The sequence below is a fragment of the Amblyomma maculatum genome, chromosome 9 (assembly GCF_055883805.1).
Source record: "Amblyomma maculatum isolate TAMU_Amacu chromosome 9, ASM5588380v1, whole genome shotgun sequence".
In the NCBI taxonomy this organism is placed as follows: domain Eukaryota; kingdom Metazoa; phylum Arthropoda; class Arachnida; order Ixodida; family Ixodidae; genus Amblyomma; species Amblyomma maculatum.
The window spans coordinates 85403193-85422701 of record NC_139352.1 but is presented as its reverse complement, the minus strand read 5'-3'; the positions used below and the strand labels follow the sequence as shown (position 1 = coordinate 85422701).

The 19509-nt window shown below is 45.8% G+C and overlaps 1 long non-coding RNA gene across 1 annotated transcript; it reads right to left on the bottom strand.

Moving 5' to 3' along the window:
- Positions 1-1262: 1262 nt before the first annotated feature.
- Positions 1263-7027, bottom strand: LOC146179666 (uncharacterized). The gene is made up of 4 exons (XR_014700749.1): positions 6518-7027; positions 5563-5648; positions 5264-5329; positions 1263-1523 (listed from the first exon to the last, which is right to left on the bottom strand). It is a non-coding gene; the product is annotated as an uncharacterized LOC146179666 (long non-coding RNA).
- Between the last annotated feature and the right edge of the window lie 12482 nt (positions 7028-19509).

Below are 19509 nucleotides of genomic sequence, written 5' to 3'. Positions count from 1 at the left end.
GTGGCGTGTGATAGTGTTCGTGTTCAAATGCAGGGGTTTTTGCCCGAGTGTTGTGTGCAGCGATATGACAGCTTCGGTTTGCCATCTCGCTACTTGGCGAACTGAAAGGACGCGATGACTTTGGTTCGGCATCGTCTCCCATGCTCCTTTGACTGCGTGACCGTCTACCGGTGGACACCTGACAGCTGTGCTCCGGACCAACGGCTTCACTTGTTCCCAACGCTGACTTCGAACTGTTAGTGGCACGAGATGCTTGTGACCGCAAATATGCACTAGACCACCAGTCTGAACGCTGTACATGAGTTGTGCCGCGTGGACCGTCTCTAGTGTTTCACCCGAACGGTTGTGTATGCATTTGTGTATTGTCTAGATTAAGGAAAGGTGGCGTCCGAGTTATAAAAGTGTCTGTATGTGTGAAGTGCCATCTGCTTTGGCGAACGAGGCGGCGAACCACCACAGCTTGTCTTCGTCAGGCCGTCTGACGGCTTCAGTGAGAACCTGTGCTACCAGATGCAAAAAGTGATGATGCCATTTTATGGTTTTTCACTTCATGCCGCTAATTCACAGCTCATATAATTATTGATCGCATGTACTGCTAGAGTCATTATTCAGAGTTTTCTGTACACTACTGAATTAATTGTACTCTCATTGAGCTGTCATGTTGTCATCATGCCCGAGACGCTTTGCATTGTAGCCCCATCCAGTAGTGCAGCCAGAGCTCGAGTTTTACCAACGTTGGCATCAACGAATGCCGCAGATGCCCTCTCCCTCTGTTTCCGCACTCTTTTTTTTAATAAACTAAAGTCGCCTTTGAATCTCCTAGATTTTAACCCTGCAAAACTGTGTCTAGTCAGGCCAAAGCTATCACGCATATCTTTCTTTTTTTTGCAGCTGTGGGTTTCGTGGACCCTGAAAATCACTTCGTGAGCCCTTATTTGAGAAACACTGACCTATGATATGTTTTTAGCAATTACCACTATGTGACGGGACATTTTGAATTTCTTTTGGTGAAGTGGTGACCACAGGCCACTAACAGTGTTTTCAACGTTGTAGCTGAGGCTCACTTGAGAGAGGTAGCGCACATATTTTTTTTCGAGTCATTGCATATGTTTACAATTCTCACAATGCAAATATTTCTTAAAATATGCAATTTAAAATTCGTGTAATGCCCTTTGCAGATAGTTTTGGACCTGTATTTGCGAAACTGTAGCCTTAGCTGCTTATGCACCATAAAATGCAAGAACAGAAACACACCGACAGCATTTGTGTTGCAAAAATGTATTTGGGATTTATTTGGCAAAGTGAACATGGTCGAGAGGGTTTTGGAGAAAATAAACTGGTGCTATCTGCAATGTGATATAGTGCCAACATAAATAACTTTCATTCTTTCATCAGCGCAATCAGCATCTTGTCAACTGATTGCCAAGATTTCACCAGCTGATCTCCACATGTCCATCTTCACACGGGGCAGTGTTCGTCACCATGTGCTGCATAAAAAATCCGTGTTGTATTCTTCTACCTTCCTGGAATGAAAAGGTGCAGTGTTCACAGAAATTACAGTAAAATTAAAGCTGTTATGAGAAAGCTGGAGGTTGTTTAATATTGCTCTCCAGCTGGTATTGCAGTGAATAACTACGCATATGATTATTCATGAAATGTCTGGGCATATGGCATACCCCTATATCATGGCACAGAAGTGCAGCAGTCTCCTCTTGTGAATGCACCTATCGGGGGTGGAATTGCCACTCCATTTGCTCTATTCTGCTCCCAAACTGCTTTTCCTGCTCTATCCTGCTCCAAAATACAATATTGCTCCAAAACTGCTCCAAATCGGCTGTTTTAATGTTCTACCATCAAATTTAGTGCAACACGCAAACAATGTCTTTGCACCAGTGGCAAAGATATAACGCATCTAGCACTGGGCTTAATACAAACGAAATTTTTGTAAGGGAAGGAAGCATGTGGCATAATAAATATTTGTTTGCAAGTAAATTTAATATGAGTCACTGGCGATTGGAGATAATTGCAAAAAAAATGCACTGTGCATGTGACGTAGCACCTCTCAGCCTTTTGAATCGCCGGTGGAGGGAGAAGCAAGAGCAGCAAGCGAAGCAGATAGGCGCAAACTACCGTGAGTCGTTCGGAAGGAAACTTGCCCGACTGGAAAAACCACATGAGTTATTCTAATGGTTGTGGTCTAAGAACAAGCAGGCACTTATCGAGCCTCTTTTTCAGTAACAGGCTTGTCGGGCCTACGGCAGACAAAATCATACTTGAATCGTTATGGGTTGGTACTCCAAAGATGTCACTCACTAGAAAGCGTCTCAAGAGTGTTGGAAAGCCATACAGGGCCTATTGCCAAGATTTAAAAAATGAGCCCCAGCATTGCTCAAGCAAAGAATGATACAACTATTGGAAGGAGGTAGTGAAGTAAAAATGCTGAAGGATGAAAAGGCTACCCTTCAGTGCCATCTACATTTCCTGAAGGCACTACTGACCACTGCTCAGGAATTTATCAGCACAGGCATAGGATCAAAAAGGGATATGCACAAGATAGAGAGCAGAAATGTCATGTCCATTAATCTGAGCTCCAAATTAGTGGCATTGCTTGAGTGCATTGAAGTGGTAAACTTGACATTTGAATCTGTCAAGTCAGAATAGGCAAATGCATTCGGTCACAAGGTCACACTAGGTTTTCAGTTATAAAGCACACCAGCAAGCATTTTGTTTACTGCTAGTCTGTTTCAAGTTGTTGGCCGTTGTCTTGTCAGAAATGAGTGCGAAGTTGGAGAGGCATTGAACTTGCATAAAAAGGAAGAGCTCATCTTTTTCTGTCAGAAAGAGAAATACAATTACTACAATTATCAGAGGCATTTGACCTTAGGAACCTGTTCCAAAACATAATTCAAATGCTCCAAAACTCTTGTCTCATTGCTCCAAAGCTGCTCCAAAAGTCTTGTCTCGCTGCTCCCAAAGCTGCTCCAAAATGCTTGAGCCTGCTTCCACCCCTGACCTATGTATCAGACCCATTTAGTGGTAATGGCACATACCCACGGCGGGGAATAGGCCATGGTATATAGCAAGTACAAAAGGTTCATGGGCAAGCAATTGGGTATTTTGATAATTACGAATCTTAAACAAGAATTTCATGAAAAAAAAGGAAGGAAAAGAAAAGGCAGTGAATTCTCATTGTAGCAATCTACCTGGTGTGATTATATAGTTGTGAACGGAATTGCACACAGGTTGTAGGGTATATCCCTTGGCACTTGCCCCGAAGGAGAGGAGAATAAACACAAATAGCATGCCTGAGTAATCACCATTTGAACGATCTAACAGTCACTAACAGTGTTTCACAAGGAAGCCTGCTTTGGCCACTGTTGTTGAAAGTGTTCATCAAAGACATTGCCCACATCGACATATCCATTAAATTTGTCGTACATATATAGGGTGGATCTGGTACATATGATATGGGCGTGTCCAGAAATCTAAAATATAAATCGAGAGACAAAAAATAATTTTGGGAAACTACTGTCGAGCTCACGCCCTGAAACTCTGCTAGGTCTAATCCGACTAGCTGACGTCGCCCATGTCCAAGGACTCCAGGCCGTCATCTTTGCGGATAAGTTGACACCTATCTTGCACCTGTTGGATATTTAATAGTTTTGCCACCACCACATGCAGATGACTGTTCTATTATGACGGGCACTGATGCAGACACGTTGACAAAGCAAAGCAAAGCCTTCCTGTTAACATTATTGTTGTGGTTTCAATCAAACAAACTTAATATAAATTGTTCAAAGGCAACGCTGATTATTTTCCCAGAAAAAAAAAATTTAATCGTGCTGTCAGCAATGAGAGCCGGAACATTACAATTGTAGGCTCGCAGAGAATACCAAGTGTCACGTTCAACAGCAATCTATACTGGGACTTGCCTGTTGCTGGCATATGCAAAAGATTTTCCATGGTATTTGATGTTATTTTATGTCAGTGAACGCTCCTTCTGATGCACATTGAAAACAAATTGAATCATTTTTTCACATCAACCAATGCATTAAGACCACAGTGGAGGGTGGAGTAAACAATAATATAATTTTGCCATCCTTTTCTTGAGGATAAATAAAATTCACCAAATGGGTAATTGCGGTAGAAATGTCTCTATAAAATATTACTTCTCAGCTTTTGCGTTGATTATGCACATGCACAGCAGCATGCTGCAATGACCTAAGAGCTGGAAATGCATCACGCGTCCAGGCAAACATCACACAAAAGTGTGAAGCCGCAAAAAGAAAAAAGCATGTGGGAACTTCCCACGCTTTGCCCGATGATGAATACATTCTGAAGAGGGGTGCCTGAGGCCACACCGCACAGGAAGATACGGTGGCTGTTTGGGAGAAGGGACATGGCCATAAAACCATTACACTGATCCATTAGGAGTTGAGTTCTACAGATGCTGTTTTGATCCGCTGTATGTGACATCAGACATGCCCTGTGTTTTTCTGGCAGACAGACTCCTTGTTTGACTATTGCAACGCTATCGAAGTGAAAAAGGAAGTTTCTATGTCTCCTCGCCTGTTCCCAAGGTATGACTGCAGGAACATTGCTTACCAATACTGTTTGATTGACTGGCTGATTGACCCGAAGAGATGTGCCGTGTTTTATTGGCCAAAGTTCTGTGAGAGGGCTGGATTGATTGTTTAAAGGTTTCTTGTGGAGTAAAAAAAAAAACAATACTGGCCCTGGGCAAGAGGCTCAATAGTCTATCATTGCTATGAACTTGCTTTTGACCTTTTGCTGTTAAGACCTTTGAAGTATGTACATAAGTCTGCAGAAGTGCAATCAAATTTCATTGTTTTTGTTCTCTCATCTTCGAAACGTCATTCTTCTCTCAAACCGAAGACTCAGTCATGCCACCAAATGGAGTGTAGGTTCAAAACAGTCTGAGACAAGCATAACAATACACAAAGCATTGCGATGGTCTCGTGAGTGTGCACCATGAACATGAAAATTTGTGAATAATTTGTTTTCCTACTCATTTATTTCATTTATCGCTGCTTTCATAGGCCATTGCATTTTGTATAATGCACTGTTGCTGCTGCTGGTCCATGCATAGTTTTGGTATGATTGCAAAAGCTAACAACTAGGTTCTAGTGCAGTTGTACTAAGCAGTCTTGAGTTTTAAACTATAGTAAGTTGTTAAGGCATTGAGATAAATAAAACTTTTTACAAATTGGTGCTGCTCAAAATAACGTAAATATGTCCTCACCCCTCAAGGGCACTGACTGCAGGCTTGGTGTTGACGGCAGCGGCTCCACACTGTGCAGACTTGTGGCTGTGCCATGGAAGCAAGCAAACAAATGAAAGAAATAATTATTTCTGCAGCCATGAGATTTTGGGCTGTTTTCCGGTGCATAACAACATGCACGAGCTTACTTTAGCACTCTGGCTACACTTTGTACACTGCAGTAAGAGAATCAAGACTGAACATTGCAGTGCTTTGTAAATAGCTGTAACATGTTCAACAAGAACATTGAAGAAAGTAATATAAGAAGTGTTGTTGCTTACTATTCCGGGAGTTGTCATGATTGCTTTCATCATCATGAGTCTCTCTGGGCACCATGTCATTCAGGCACTTGCAGGCTCATTTTCATCTGAAAGGGAATAACCATGTGAGCGAAGATGATTGGTAATTAACTTGCCAACATAATACAGGATCTAATTGTGCAGCTGAAAACAGGATCTAATTGTGCAGCTGAAAGTTGCGCCAGGACACTAGAAAAGTGCCACGACGCAGACACTGTTGCCTTCATTCAATGCAATGGTCCTTAACAAGGATCCTTTTTTAATTTTCGGGTGTTTTTATAACACAATGAGCAAACCAGTTTAGCCTCTGCGACTTGTAAATGCTAATAAGACTTCCAGTGCCTGAATGTTTTGTCCAACACCATAAAATACTTCATTTCACGTGCTGACACAGGGACACAGCTTGGAGCAAAAAAAAAATTAAATGACCTCTTGCAATATTTGGCTTTGGCACTGCATTCAGCATGTGCTGTTAGCTAATGGTGCCAGACAATTGTCTGAGAAGATAAAGTAAATCATCTTGCAAACAATTTTCATTTATTGTGGCTCCTGGTGGCTGTGCACATTTACATGCACATGTAAACAAAAGCAGCTACACGACGTGTATTATATTATGCAACTCGAGCCATGCTTAGCAAAAATGCTGAAATATCATGTATCTAATTCGCACAACGTAAGTGGCTTTTTACTTTGCGCTGCTATTCCCCAGCAATCGACTAGGCGGTGTTCAGACGGGCGGGCCGTATGTATCGTGGGAAAGCATCATCCACCACCACTCCTACTCGGAGCGCACGCGATCGGCAGGCGCCGAGTCACTGCCATTCCGAGCTACTCGAAAGTGCCGTTTTCGTCACATATGATAACTAATTGTTCCGCTCGGACAGTCCGCTGTCCAGTCCGATCGTATGAACAGAGAAGGTAGTGGGTAGTGACTTACCAGAATCATTTTTTTTTTCTGACGCTGGATGGCTTGCAAAGGCCTTTGCGAACGCCTTCATTGCGCAGCGGAGCGAGCGCTCGTTCGCCGTCGGCGGATCCCTAGAAATCGTTGCAACTTCTTTCGACGGCGCCTTCTCCCTGCGCTGTACAGTGTATGTACAGGATGGTGGCGATCTCGAGCTACTTGCTGGTCGTCCGCCGCACTGAAACGCTTGCGCATGATGTTTTCTTGGCACGGCCGGGGCAAGGGTATTACAGCATTTGATGACGCCAATGTGAAAACGGGAGAACTATGTGGCCCGTTGCGCACAGCAGCACTCTACAAGCACTCGTAGCACCATCCCATCGGCGCTTGGCTTAGCTTGGCGGCTTGGCTCCATGGCTGCTGAAATCTCGTGAGATCTCGCGAGATTACGGCAAGCTGGACGTCACGCGGCATACGTCTCCGGAGTACGTCTCCAGCGCCTGTACGTATCGGCAGTTTTCACGCATGCGCAGTAGGCGTCCGATACGTCTATGTCTGTACGTCTCCGGGAGACGTCATACGTCTCCGGTAAGCTAAATCTCTCTAATGACCTCGGCTTGTTGTACGAAAGCCCGCGAGTTCTCTCCACGAAGGCGCTCGTTCTCCTCTCGTAGCTGGGCAACCTCATCGCTCAGAAAAGAGATTCCCTCAAGCGCGTCGAGGAGGAGAGCCCGTAGCGAGGCAAACTCACCGCCATGATCGCCGGTCGCGGTTGAAGGGGGAAAACCGGTCGGGTGGCTGGGCAGGAGCGGGGCGACGGGAGAAAGGAACGTAGCCGCCGGCGCACCACCGTCGCTAAGCCTAACACCGTCAGACGACGACGACGCACACAAATTACACACGAATGGCCGAGAGCCGGACTTCATGAGTTGCAGCTCGTCATCCGCCCAAGTGACGCACTTCGCGTGAACACGTTTCGCACAGTCGGCACATCGTAAAAACTGCTGCTTGCCAAAAAACGGGCGAGAGCACAGCGCACATGCGTCCTTACTAGGCGCCATCTTGAAGAAAAAGAAATATAATAATAATAATAATAATAATAATAATAATAATAATAATAATAATAATAATAATAATAATAATAATAATAATAATAATAATAATAATAATAATATTAATAATAATAATAATAATAATAATAATAAAGTGGTTCACAGAAGGCAAAGGCGCAGTATCTGTCACATTTGCTCTGTGGACATCTGAACCGCACCGTATCGGAAGGGAGCAAGCGCGATTGCCACTTCCTCAGCGTTCGCTATGCTTCGGCTTTGGACCGTGGCGCTGGTTATCTCGTCTTCGAGGTTGGTTGTGACGTTTGCTGCTGCAGACGCCGACCTTGGTAGGGGCTGGCATAAGTGTACAGAATGTTTGTTCTGCGTCGTATGACATTTTGCTGAATTTGCTTGGCTCGGGCCTGTCGTCGTTCACCCTGGTGTAGGGGGTCTATGTTGGTTGGAATTGGAAGGACATGGTACTTTTTGCGGGTGGCCAAGGGTAGCCTGATTCGTATTGTGTCAACGTGTTTTGTGAGGTGGTGACGTCCCAGTCGCTGAAGGGTACTGATGCCTGTACAGCTGAGGTGCAGACGGCGTTCTTGAGCAGTTATGACGGCTTCCGTGTGCTCGGCGTAAGAACCGAAGGCGCTCAGGGCATGGATGACACTGGTTGGCGTAGCACGGTCTCAACTAAAGGCCTCCATTTTCCTAACACGTTGCGAAATTTAAAGTGAGGCACATGGGCAGATTAATATTGCAAAGGCAACAGTGTGGGATAATGATGTTAAACAATTCGTTCACGTACACGTCTAACTTCATATCACTTTCACGGTATCGGAGTAAATAGCAGCTTAGCCTTGCAGAGGGCGAGGTGAATACAAACTAAATATTCCGATAGCATCCACCAGATGTTGGAAGCTATTCGCTCTGTGATGTATTGTGAGAATATTTCAAAATATTTCGGTCAACTTTATTTTTTAACCAGAAAATGGTTAGCGGTTCTGTGCAGGCAAAGCAAGGAAATGCAATTATTTTGTGTCTTCTTCATAGATGCAGATTTATCATTCAAATTACCAATTTTATTCTTCTTGCTCAATGCACTTATTCGCGCTTTGTTATGCCATGAACGAAGGAATCGCATTTGCATACGGTTCCGCTGTAATCGGTCTCTGGACCACAGGATTGTTTTCCCCTCTCTGGGGAATCATGTTTTCAGTTATGTATTCGTACCATACAGTGTTTTCTATAGTGCTTTGGTCGGTGAGTAATGTGCGTTTTTGTACGTATATATGTACCCAATAAAGTCTGCTTACACTATTGTATTTTTTGAGCACTGCTCGTCGCGTGTTTACCCCAGCTGAGGACCTGAAATCGTTGCTAGATAGAGTTCCCTGATTCTCCACTTTGCGAAATCCCCGCCTCTGGAATCAGCGAGCTGGTCGCCTGCGCGCAACTCAGCCCAGATGACCAGCAGCGCACGAGGGCGAGGAGGTGAAGGGAACTGGATTTACGCAGAGTACCCCCGAGCGCTAGAGACTGCGAGTAGCGAAGGCGCTGGGGCGTCCTCTCAACAAGAGAGCAACTGTAGTAATGGGAACTCGAGCCCAATAGGCAGTGCGCCAACTGTGGGGCTACAGAGACTCTGCGCCACGTGTTCTTTGAATGTGGGGTAGCGCGAACAATGTGGCACTTGGAATATAGATCACTGTTTGTTCGCGCCGGACCTGGAGTTCGAGAACCGCGAAGGCTCTTTGGACGATTGGTTTTCTTGTGTGCAATGTTTGTTTTGTGGAAACGGCGCTGCCTCGCCGAAGCACGAAGGCAGCCAATGAGAGCAATGTACCCGGCGCTGCAGAACCTGCGCCTTATGCTTCGGACTTACTTGTCCAGCCAGTTAGAAGCAGACGGAGAGGCGCGGTTTCTGCGGCGCTGGCACACAAGGTATTTCGTTGTAAGAGGGGACAGGCTGCGGAGGCCAATGGTTCGATATTAGGCACCCTCCCCTGTAACCCTTGGGCCATTGTGAGGAATGTAACCTGCGTTATGTCCAATACATGCCGCACTAGGGCAGTGAGATGGCTGTTGAGGATTTGGTTTCCTGTGGCAAAATGTATGTTGCATTTCTTTGTTGTATCCTGTTTTGATGCAAGTAGCATAGATGCGCAGGCGAAAGCTGCTACTGGTTTAGAATGTAAATACAGTGCATTTTGAACCATATATGTATGTTTTATGTGAATCGAAGTCCGTAAACATCTCTTTGTAGATAATTTTGTTCATTTTTCATCGCACATGGCAATGTATAGTGGCTAACAAAACTTTTTCTGAACAGACATGTTTGCACGATTGCTGATTGTAGCTGGCGCTTTCGCGTTTTGGCGCATTCGTTGTGAGGCTATAGCATCTGGCCGGAGCCGACGTGCGCTTTTCCCTGTCCTGGCGTGTCAACGAAAGGAGATCATAAGCTTTCTGGCTGAGGAACTTTTCTACCTTCGGGATCGAGAGTTCTTTCGCCAATGGTCTTGCCATTTTGTTTCCGTGTCGGATGGACATGTCAGGGTGGTTATTAATCCACCGTGGTACCTGTAATATGATGCAAATATTTATGTCAAGTCACTACTGTACACATAGCTACACACATGTGCATCCACACATGTCGGATGGACGTGTCTTGAGGGGTTTTCAACCCACCTTGTTACATGTAATATAAAGCAAGTATATATGTCAACTCAAGGGTGTATGCATCGCAACCCACATGTGCAATACATACTGTGCATGCGTTTGCTGTATACGTTATACCTCGGCTTGATTGACAAACTATTCTACATTGTCTATAACTTCATGTACATTACCATTCAAAATTTTATATAGCATCACGAACAACCAAAGTTTATGCTCTATGTAAATGCTGATTTGTGATGTATTTGTTAAGATTTATTTTATGTACACATTATTTTGTTCCTAATCATGCGCATTTCGAGTTTTAGTAATTTGTCGCCGCTCATGTGAATGTCTAATGTCTAATAATATTTTTCTAAACATGATGTAATGTGCTGAGAGATAGGGTCGCTGTTCCGCTGCGCGTAGAGGTGATCTTGCGAATTTATCTGAGCTGATGCATATAGTTAAGTGGAGAAATATGGGAGAGGCCTTCGCCCTGCAGTGGGTATAATCAGGCTGATGATGATGATGATGATGATGCATATAGGAACCCACATTTTGGTGGTGCTCCATAAACGTTTTTGCCTCTGTGCTTTGCTTGTGAAGGCGATTGGTGAAAAACAAATGGATAAGACACCAGGTAAGTCGCTCAAGAAAGCCGTGGCTCATTTTCGCCGGCCCGTCCCGCCTGCGTGCTTCAACCCTCGGTAGCCTTCAGACTCCGCCAAGTACGAGCAAGCAGCGGCGAAATGACAAACCAACCATGTTGGTTGGCTTGTTGGTTTGTGGGGTTTAACGTCCCAAAGCGACTTAAGCTATGAGAGACGCCGGAGTGGAGGACTCCGGAAATGTTCGACCACCTGTGCACTGACATCGTACAGCACACGGGCGCCTTGCTTTTCGCCTGCATCGAAAAGCTGCCGCCGAAGCCGGGATTCGATCCCGCGTCCTTGTGAACAGTAGTCGAGCGCCGTAACCACTGCGCCACCCCGGCGGGGTAAAACCAACCATGTAGTCCGCAGATGTCTTGCCAAATGCACAGCGAGCTTCTTGCAAATAGGTTTCAATCAGAGACGTTCCGTGAGAGTCAAATAATACTCTGAAAAAGTGGCGGAAAACCGTCAGACCCGAAGCTGTGGAAGCCCATCCCCTGACTCTACTTCGATTATAAGATATTAGCTGCTTATTAAGTCACCGCATGAGATCTGTTCTTCCTGCAGTCGTAAGCAACATCCAAACATGTTGCACGCCAGATCGGAAAGCGAAACCTTTATTGGTTCACACTGTCATTGTTCGTAGAGTGGCTCGCTGTCATTTTGACAGCAGCGCCGGGCTCGTGAGAAACGTATCACCTCTCTATCTATCAGCTCTCCGGTCGAAGAACAAAACTGTTGCCTTGCCCAAAATATCTTATGGTGAAATTTCCATTGACATTGTTGAATGCATAAAATCACTGAGGTTCACTTCTCCTGCACCCTGAGTTGGGACTCCCATATCAATGAACTACATAAAAAATTGTGCAGAATAACTGGTCCACTTATTAAATATAGATATATATTACCAGAACGAGTGAAACTGTTGATATTCTTTAATTTTGTCCAAAATAAATTATGGACTGTTGGTTTGGGGGACAACAACCAGAACAAATATCCACAAGTTACTCATTCTGCAGACAAAGACATTACGGATAATTGCAAATGTTCCCTTCGCCTCTCCCTCTGCAGAGTTATTTGACCGTTTTAATGTAGTTGGAATGGATAATTTGTATAAACATCGTTTAGCCGACTCGTATATAATCCGTTCTTTGCTGATCTCTCTAAACGCACGCCAAAGTCATTGCTGTATAATACCCGCCAACCCGAGTACTGGCATGTTCCTACACCCCAAAACAACTATTCCCCGCAGTCCTTGACATATACGCTTCCATCAATGGTAAATAATTTTGATAACTGATAACTCAGTATCACTTATATGCCAAATAAAGGCCTTCGAAGTGTTTTTATTTGATTATGATTGTATTCTAGTGTTTCCCCGATGTCTCTCGTGCTTGACTGTTGATTTGGTACTTGTGTACTATTTTGTGTTTTCCGACTCTCGACTCTCTATTTCTTTAACATATCTGTATATAACAATCGTGTAGTTGATTTGGTTAACTGTGCAGTGTATGCAAAACAGAATGTGTATATTATTGTGAACTGAAGTGTTTAAAATATGCTTGTTTTTGTACTCCTTAATGTACGCGCGTCGCCGCTGCTGTCATCACTTGTAGGGGTAGCCACCTCGTCAAGCTGCCGCGAACGGTAGCTTTTTGTGGCTGCTCCTTCCTTGCACACAAAGAAAATAAAATGAATTTGAATTTGGAGTGATCGGTTAAAAGTTGTAGTAGTCGGCCACGCAGATAGGAAAAAATCAGGAGCAAGACATCTTATCAAGGGTAATTTGGGGTGGCAGTAATAAAATATTGATTTGTACTTGATAATAAATGATAAGTGAATGAATTCATCGTAATTAATTAATTAGCCAAACAAGGAAGTGAAAAATGAAAACTTCGGGTCAATGGCTTTTGAGATGTCAAAATTCTCAAATGAACAGGAAATGCCTAATGAGGCTAAATTCAAAATATAAAGTTTTAATTAGAGAACAGCCTGAGGTAAAAGGCGGCAACTGCAGTGCAGAAAATTATCGGCCGGCGTGTAGAGGATAGTGCCATCGCTTAGAGTCATAAGAAAGGCATACAAGGGCGGGAGAGCAGGAAGTCCGTATCTTTGGCAACGAGGGCTTCAGCGCAGAGACTATAACACAGCAGTGTCCGACAACGTCCCGGGCAGAACGAAGAACCTGAATTAAATACGACCGTAATCGATTAGAGCTGCTGGCGCAACAGGAAATCCTACCCTAAGATAAAAGTTTGTGAGCAAGGGACAGCACGACGAACTCGACTATTCAAAGCAAGTTCTGGATCACTACTCGAGCGGTGCACGCTGCTGACGGCTTTATGTGCTGAGCGCTTGCCGTACGCAGCGAAGGGCCTGCAATTGGTGTCTTGACATTCTTTAAGAAGCTAAAAAGCTTCGCGTCCAGTGTCTTAATCGTAGCGCCAGTGTCAATAAAAGGTGTGAAAGTAAAGCCTTCTACCGAAACTTCAATAATATTAGCCCCGGCAAGATGGAGCGGTGCTGCGGTGAGGCTGAGCGGCGGCCTGAAAGGGCTGAACGGTCTGGAAAGGAGGGACGGCCATATGGTGACTCAACAGGCGCAGAAGTCTAAGACGTTGGAGGCCAGAACCTGGAATCCTGGACAGGTGGTTCTGAGTTTCGGCAGTAGCGAGCGCTATGTCCAGGAAGACAGCCCGTGTGGCATATGTTGCTGTTGTCCTGTCCGCGACAGATATTCCTTGCTCTTGGAGCCAGACGAAGATACGGGGCCGCCGCTTACACATTGCGATAAGTAGCGGCAGTGGGAGTGCGACGACATCTGCGTAGGTCATGAGTCCAGCGACATGTCTTGTAGCAACGTCGGTGTAACTCAAGGCAGAGGCAACAGGCCTTCTCAGAGCATCAGCATAAGTGAGGGGTCGCGGCGACGACCGGTGGCCGTGGAGGGACGGATGGAAGCGCCTCAGCAAACTGATCTTGTATAGCGTGGAGGAGAGCCAAGGCAAAATATAGTGGCGCCTTTTGAGTGCCTAGGCAGAAGAGACAGTAGGTGAGCTACCTCTTCACATACGAATTCTTTGACGTGTAGCTGTAGAGAGATGTTGTCAGCGGCAGGTGTGAATACAGCAAGCGACTCAACCTAGGCTAGGTGCTGCCTAATCAATACCCACTACTTGTGCTGCTCTTCGAAGCTCCGGTAGAGCGTAAACACTGCGGTAACCGAGCGCAAGCCGCGCGCTAACATCATCTGAAAGGCATCGTCGTCGGTACCCTTCAGGATGTGTTTTTCTTGTCAGCTTCAAGTATATGTCAAAACCTTCTTCAATATGGCTGGTAAAGCTTTTGCCGATCTGCTGGGACTGTTCACGCAAGCGCTGTTCGGCGCGAAGTTTCGTGAACGACGGGCGGCCAAAAACTTCTGCGATCGGTGAGCTTCGGCTTGAATGTGCGCCAAGTGCGGATGTTGTCTTCGCGGCTCCTATACCATAATTTAGCAGCGCCGGTTAACTCAAAGATGACATTCATTGTTCAGCTCTGTCTCGTGGTCCCATATAGCAGCGCCCGAAGAAGCAGCGCTATCGCTCCGACGCAGCCGACGCTGCTGCTGTGACTCGCCCGCGTTCTGGTTCCGCTGCAGTTGCGCTGCCCTGTGCCGTCACCTGTTGACAAGAGGTCTCTGCTGCCGTCGTGTTTCGTGTGTGTCAGGACGTGACATTGGGGGAGATGCAGGGAACGATTCTCGTGCAGAACACCCCAACATAAAATTCGAGCCCAGTATTAAGTCCTACTGGCCGTCACAGCAGCAGCTTAGTCTTCGCCGAAGCGACCGCGCTTCTTTTCCACTACGGAAAAACAGTGCCTCGCTGTCATCTGGGCAACAACCAAGTTCCGACCACGTATCTATGGCCTCCACTTTCGTGTGGTCACCGGCCACAGCTCATTATGTTGGTTGGCCAACCTGAAGGATCCCGCGGGACGGCTTGCTCGATGGAGCCTTCGACTGCAGGCGTACGACATCACTATCACATATAAATCCGGCAGAAGGCATCATCACGCTGACCGCTTGTTACGATGATGACGCGGACAGCTTTATTGCGGTCTTAAACACCGCAAATATTGCGGTTCGTCGAAGGCATGATCCACAGCATGGTCAGCTAATAGCGCACCTAGGAGGAGACGACGTTGCGTACCTCGTGTTTTTCTGCGTACTATACTCACATTTAGAATTCGGAATGGCATCCTGTAGAAAAATAACTTCGAAAATTCGACAGCAGCCAGACATCGTGGCTTCTTCTGTCGGAAAATCTGCGCAGCGAGATCATGGAAGCTTGCCATGATGGTCCTACTGCTGGTCACCTTGGTTACAGCCGAACACTTTCACGGATTCGGGAAAAGTATTACTGGCCCAAACTCGCTAAATATGTGCGTCAGTACACAAGAACTTGTCGCGAGTGCCAACGGCGGAAGACGCCACCCACACGTCTGGCGGGTCTTCTTCATCCAATCGAACCACCTAGTGCCCCATTCCACACAATCGGAATGTATTTTCTTGGCCCATTTCCCGCGTCCCTGTCCGGCAACAAATACATAATCATAGCCAAAGGCTACCTGACACGCTATGCGGAGTCCCGCGCAGTTCCGTCTGCGACGGCTGCGGAGGCAGCCAAATGTTTCATTGAATGTTTTGTCATGCGGCTCATGATCGTACGGGGAAAGTAAGCGCAAACAAAGAGACAAACACAAGAGAGGAGACAAGACAACGCGCTACTGGCAACTGATTCTTTTATTGAAATCGACACACAATATATAAGAACATCGTCACACCACCTATCGGCTCCCTACGCGTCAGAAGGCAATATTATCTAACAAAAATTCCATGTTCAACCTAGGTTGATCTAAGCCCGATAAAAACACCTTACTCTTTAAAAACAACAAATCGACACGTGGTACGTAAAAGGACAAAGAAAAAAACAAACAAACAATAAGCAATAAATTTCATGTTTACCATAGGGTGGACTAAAACCGATAAAAACACAGATAACTTTAAAAACAAAATGACACGTGGTGTAAAGGGCCAAAGTAACATGATGGAATGAATAAGAAGTGAGCAATACTTAAAAACAACCCAACCCGGGACATCGTGTAACATCCTAAACCTTCTTCAATGTTTTAAGCACTATAAGCACCTTGTGCCACCACAAACAGGCAAACAAAACTTCTATGATGATGGGACCCAGTGAAATGCTGATAAGTGAAGACGACATAAAAAGCACGCGAAAGCATACAACCCAGAACGGACACATGTACCAGCGTAAGCATTCACCAAAGGTTTCGTCTTCACTGGGTCCCATCATCATAGAAGTTTTGTTTGCCTGTTTGTGGTGGCACAAGGTGCTTATAGTGCTTAAAACATTGAAGGTTTAGGATGTTACACGATGTCTCGGGGTTGGGTTGTTTTTAAGTATTGCTCACTTCTTATTCATTCCATCATGTTACTTTGGCCCTTTACACCACGTGTCATTTTGTTTTTAATGTTATCTGTGTTTTTATCGGTTTTAGTCCACCCTATGGTAAACATGAAATTTATTGCTTATTGTTTGTTTGTTTTTTTCTTTGTCCTTTTACGTACCACGTGTCGATTTGTTGTTTTTAAAGAGTAAGGTGTTTTTATCGGGTTTAGATCAACCTAGGTTGAACATGGAATTTTTGTTAGATAATATTGCCTTCTGACGCGTAAGGAGCCGATAGGTGGTGTGACGATGTTCTTATATATTGTGTGTCGATTTCAATAAAAGAATCAGTTGCCAGTAGCGCGTTGTCTTGTCTCCTCTCTTGTGTTTGTCTCTTTGTTTGCGCTTACTTTCCCCGTACGATCATGCGGCATGATGCACTGGCAGTTTTGATCAGTGAGCTGGGTACCACATTGCTGGCTCAACGTCTCAAGGATATCCTGCGTCTAAGGTGCACCAGCCACCATCAAACTACTCCTTATCATACGCAAACCAATGGGCTGACAGAGAGGCTGAACAAGACGATGGCCGATACATGATCGCCATGTACGTGAACGCCGACCATCGAAATTGGAAAGGGGTGTTACCTTATATTACGTTTGCTTATAATACTGCAGTCGAGGAGACAACACGTATGCCACCTTGCGAACTGGTGCATGGTAGAATGGTCACTAATACTCGATGCTATACTTCTGCACGAGCCACGTGAGGCGTCGCCAATGATGCTCGACTCGTATGCGAGCGCGAGAAGGAGGCTTGACAACTGGCACGATCCAACATACAACCCCAACAACGTACCAACGGTCATCTCAACAACCTCCGGAGACGTGACGTTGATTTTCTACCTGGTGATAAGATCTGGGTTCGGACACTGCTTCGCCGTCCAGGCCTGCCGGAAAAAGTTATGAAACGCTACTTTGGACCATACACGATATTTTGTCGCATCGGTGACCTCAACTACGAGGTTATTCCCAGTAGAAGTCGAACATCGTCAAGTATTTCCTCACGCCTTGAGGTTGTTCATGTTGTCCGGCTTAAGCTGTATTACGTGTGACCCTGGAAGAGGCCTTCCATGTTTCCTCCGCTGCATCTGCATCGCAAAACAGCACGTATAGACACTAAGCGTGTTTGTGCTGGTTCATTCTTTTTTTTTACCTTAGCATCGGGACAATGCTCCTTTCAGAGGGAGGCAGTGTAACGCCCCAAGAAGAAGCGCGATTACGTCGACGAACAAGATACTGCTGCTGTGACTCGCACGCTTGTTGGTTCCGCTGAGGTTGCACAGGCCTGAAGAGTTGCCCTGTTGACTCGAGGTCTCTGCTGCCGTCGTTTCCCTCTGCGTCAGGACAATATGCTATACAGGCCAACCTGTCCGTGAGCTTTGAGCCTTCCAAGTCATGCTTACCGGCCCCATTCAAGATCGCCGGGTTTCCCTGCCGAGGCGAGCCGGCTTGCACGACTTAGTGTTGCTCGTCTTTAGGCATCGCAGGTTTCGGTAGCTGGCGACTACGGAGCTCCAGGACCGATGTAACCCAGCACCTCCAGCAAATGTAAGATTGCGTTTAATTGAAGCCACTGCCACCAACACTGCAGCGGTGATGGCGGTACGTGTTCAGACAGGTCGACACCCGAGCACATACGAAGCGATAGAAATGCTGCTGAAAAGAATGTTCAGAATTAAGTTCGTCCTCATTACAAAACAATAACTGAAATAATCGAAAAAATGATAAATTGGCAAATAAGCACAAAAGTGCCAAAATGTTCAGTGTAAAAAGTCAATGCCTGATGATGCAAATTACAAAATGTAGAAAGCATAATTAATCAATTAATAACTAATTGTAAAACTTTAAATGCGCTCAAATGCGTCAAACGGCTCTAATGGAAAGCCATTTTTTTTTCAGGTGTTATGTATGCTCTGCTTTTAAAAGTACGCGATAGCGTTTCACACACGCGAGCCATGTTTTTCAGTATAATGTTAATCAAAAATGATATTTAGTTTCTGCACCTTCAGAAAATAATTGGTTGACGGGAAAGGAAAGGCGCAATGTCTCACATTCTCTGTAGACCTCTGAAACTCGCCTTAAGGGAAAGGAAGACGGTGGGATTGAAAGCGGAAAGAGACCAAAATGTGTCGAAGTGGAGGGCTACGGAGGAATCTCGGTCACCTGGAGATCACTACCGTGCACTGGCATCGCGCAGCATGCTGACGCCTCTTCACTTCGCGTCCATCAGCGGCTGCACTTCGATGGAGGCGCAAAGACGCGTTCGCGTGCTATGCAATGTCACTGCACATTGAAGATCGCCAAGGACACTCTTCCTGGGATAATCCGGTTGATGATAATGATGATCCTGTCGCGTCTATCGCCTCAAGAGCTTTTCTTGCACTAAGTGCTCCCGCGGGAGCGCACGCGTTCCGATGGCAAATATGGAGGAAGGGATCTCAGCGCGAACGAGGCGCTCCGTTGGTGTTTCGGCCGAGCGGTCGCGATCTTCCTTTGGAATTCTTGCTGTTGTTGTGGCTGTAGGAAGAAGGAAACGAAAATGCACGGGCCTGCTACTGGCTCTGTAGCTGAGCCACCTCCGCTGCCTCGTGCAGACAGAAGAGAAAACAAAGAAAGAAAGAAAAGGAAGAGGGATAGAAAGACGCGCGCAGCAACATCAGCGGTCGTCCACCACCGATGTGGTGGCGGGTGCAATGACGGCCTACAACAGAGAGAAATTTGGTGGCAGGCTAGTCCCCCCCCCCCCCCCCCCCGGCAAGCGGCGACCTACCTGTCGCAGCCAACGTTACGTTACTGCCCCGCCAGGAGGCCATTGGAATTCAACATTAAAGCACTTCAATCTCAACCTTCCTCCCTTCCCTCAAGGCGTTTGTTGCTGTGGCTGTAGTAAGGAAAAGAAAACTCACGGGCCTGCTACTGACTCTGTAGCTGAGCCACCTCCGCTACTGATTTATTTATAAAAAAAACTGATTTATTTATAGGAAGGGAAAGGCGTGGTAACTGTCTCACTTGTTTTCTGTGGACACCGCAACCACGCCGTAAGGGAAGGGAGGAAGGTGGGAGTGAAAGTGGAAATAGAGAAAGAGGAGCCGTAGTGGAGGGCTACGGAGTCATTTCGACCACCTGGGGATCTTTACGTGCGTT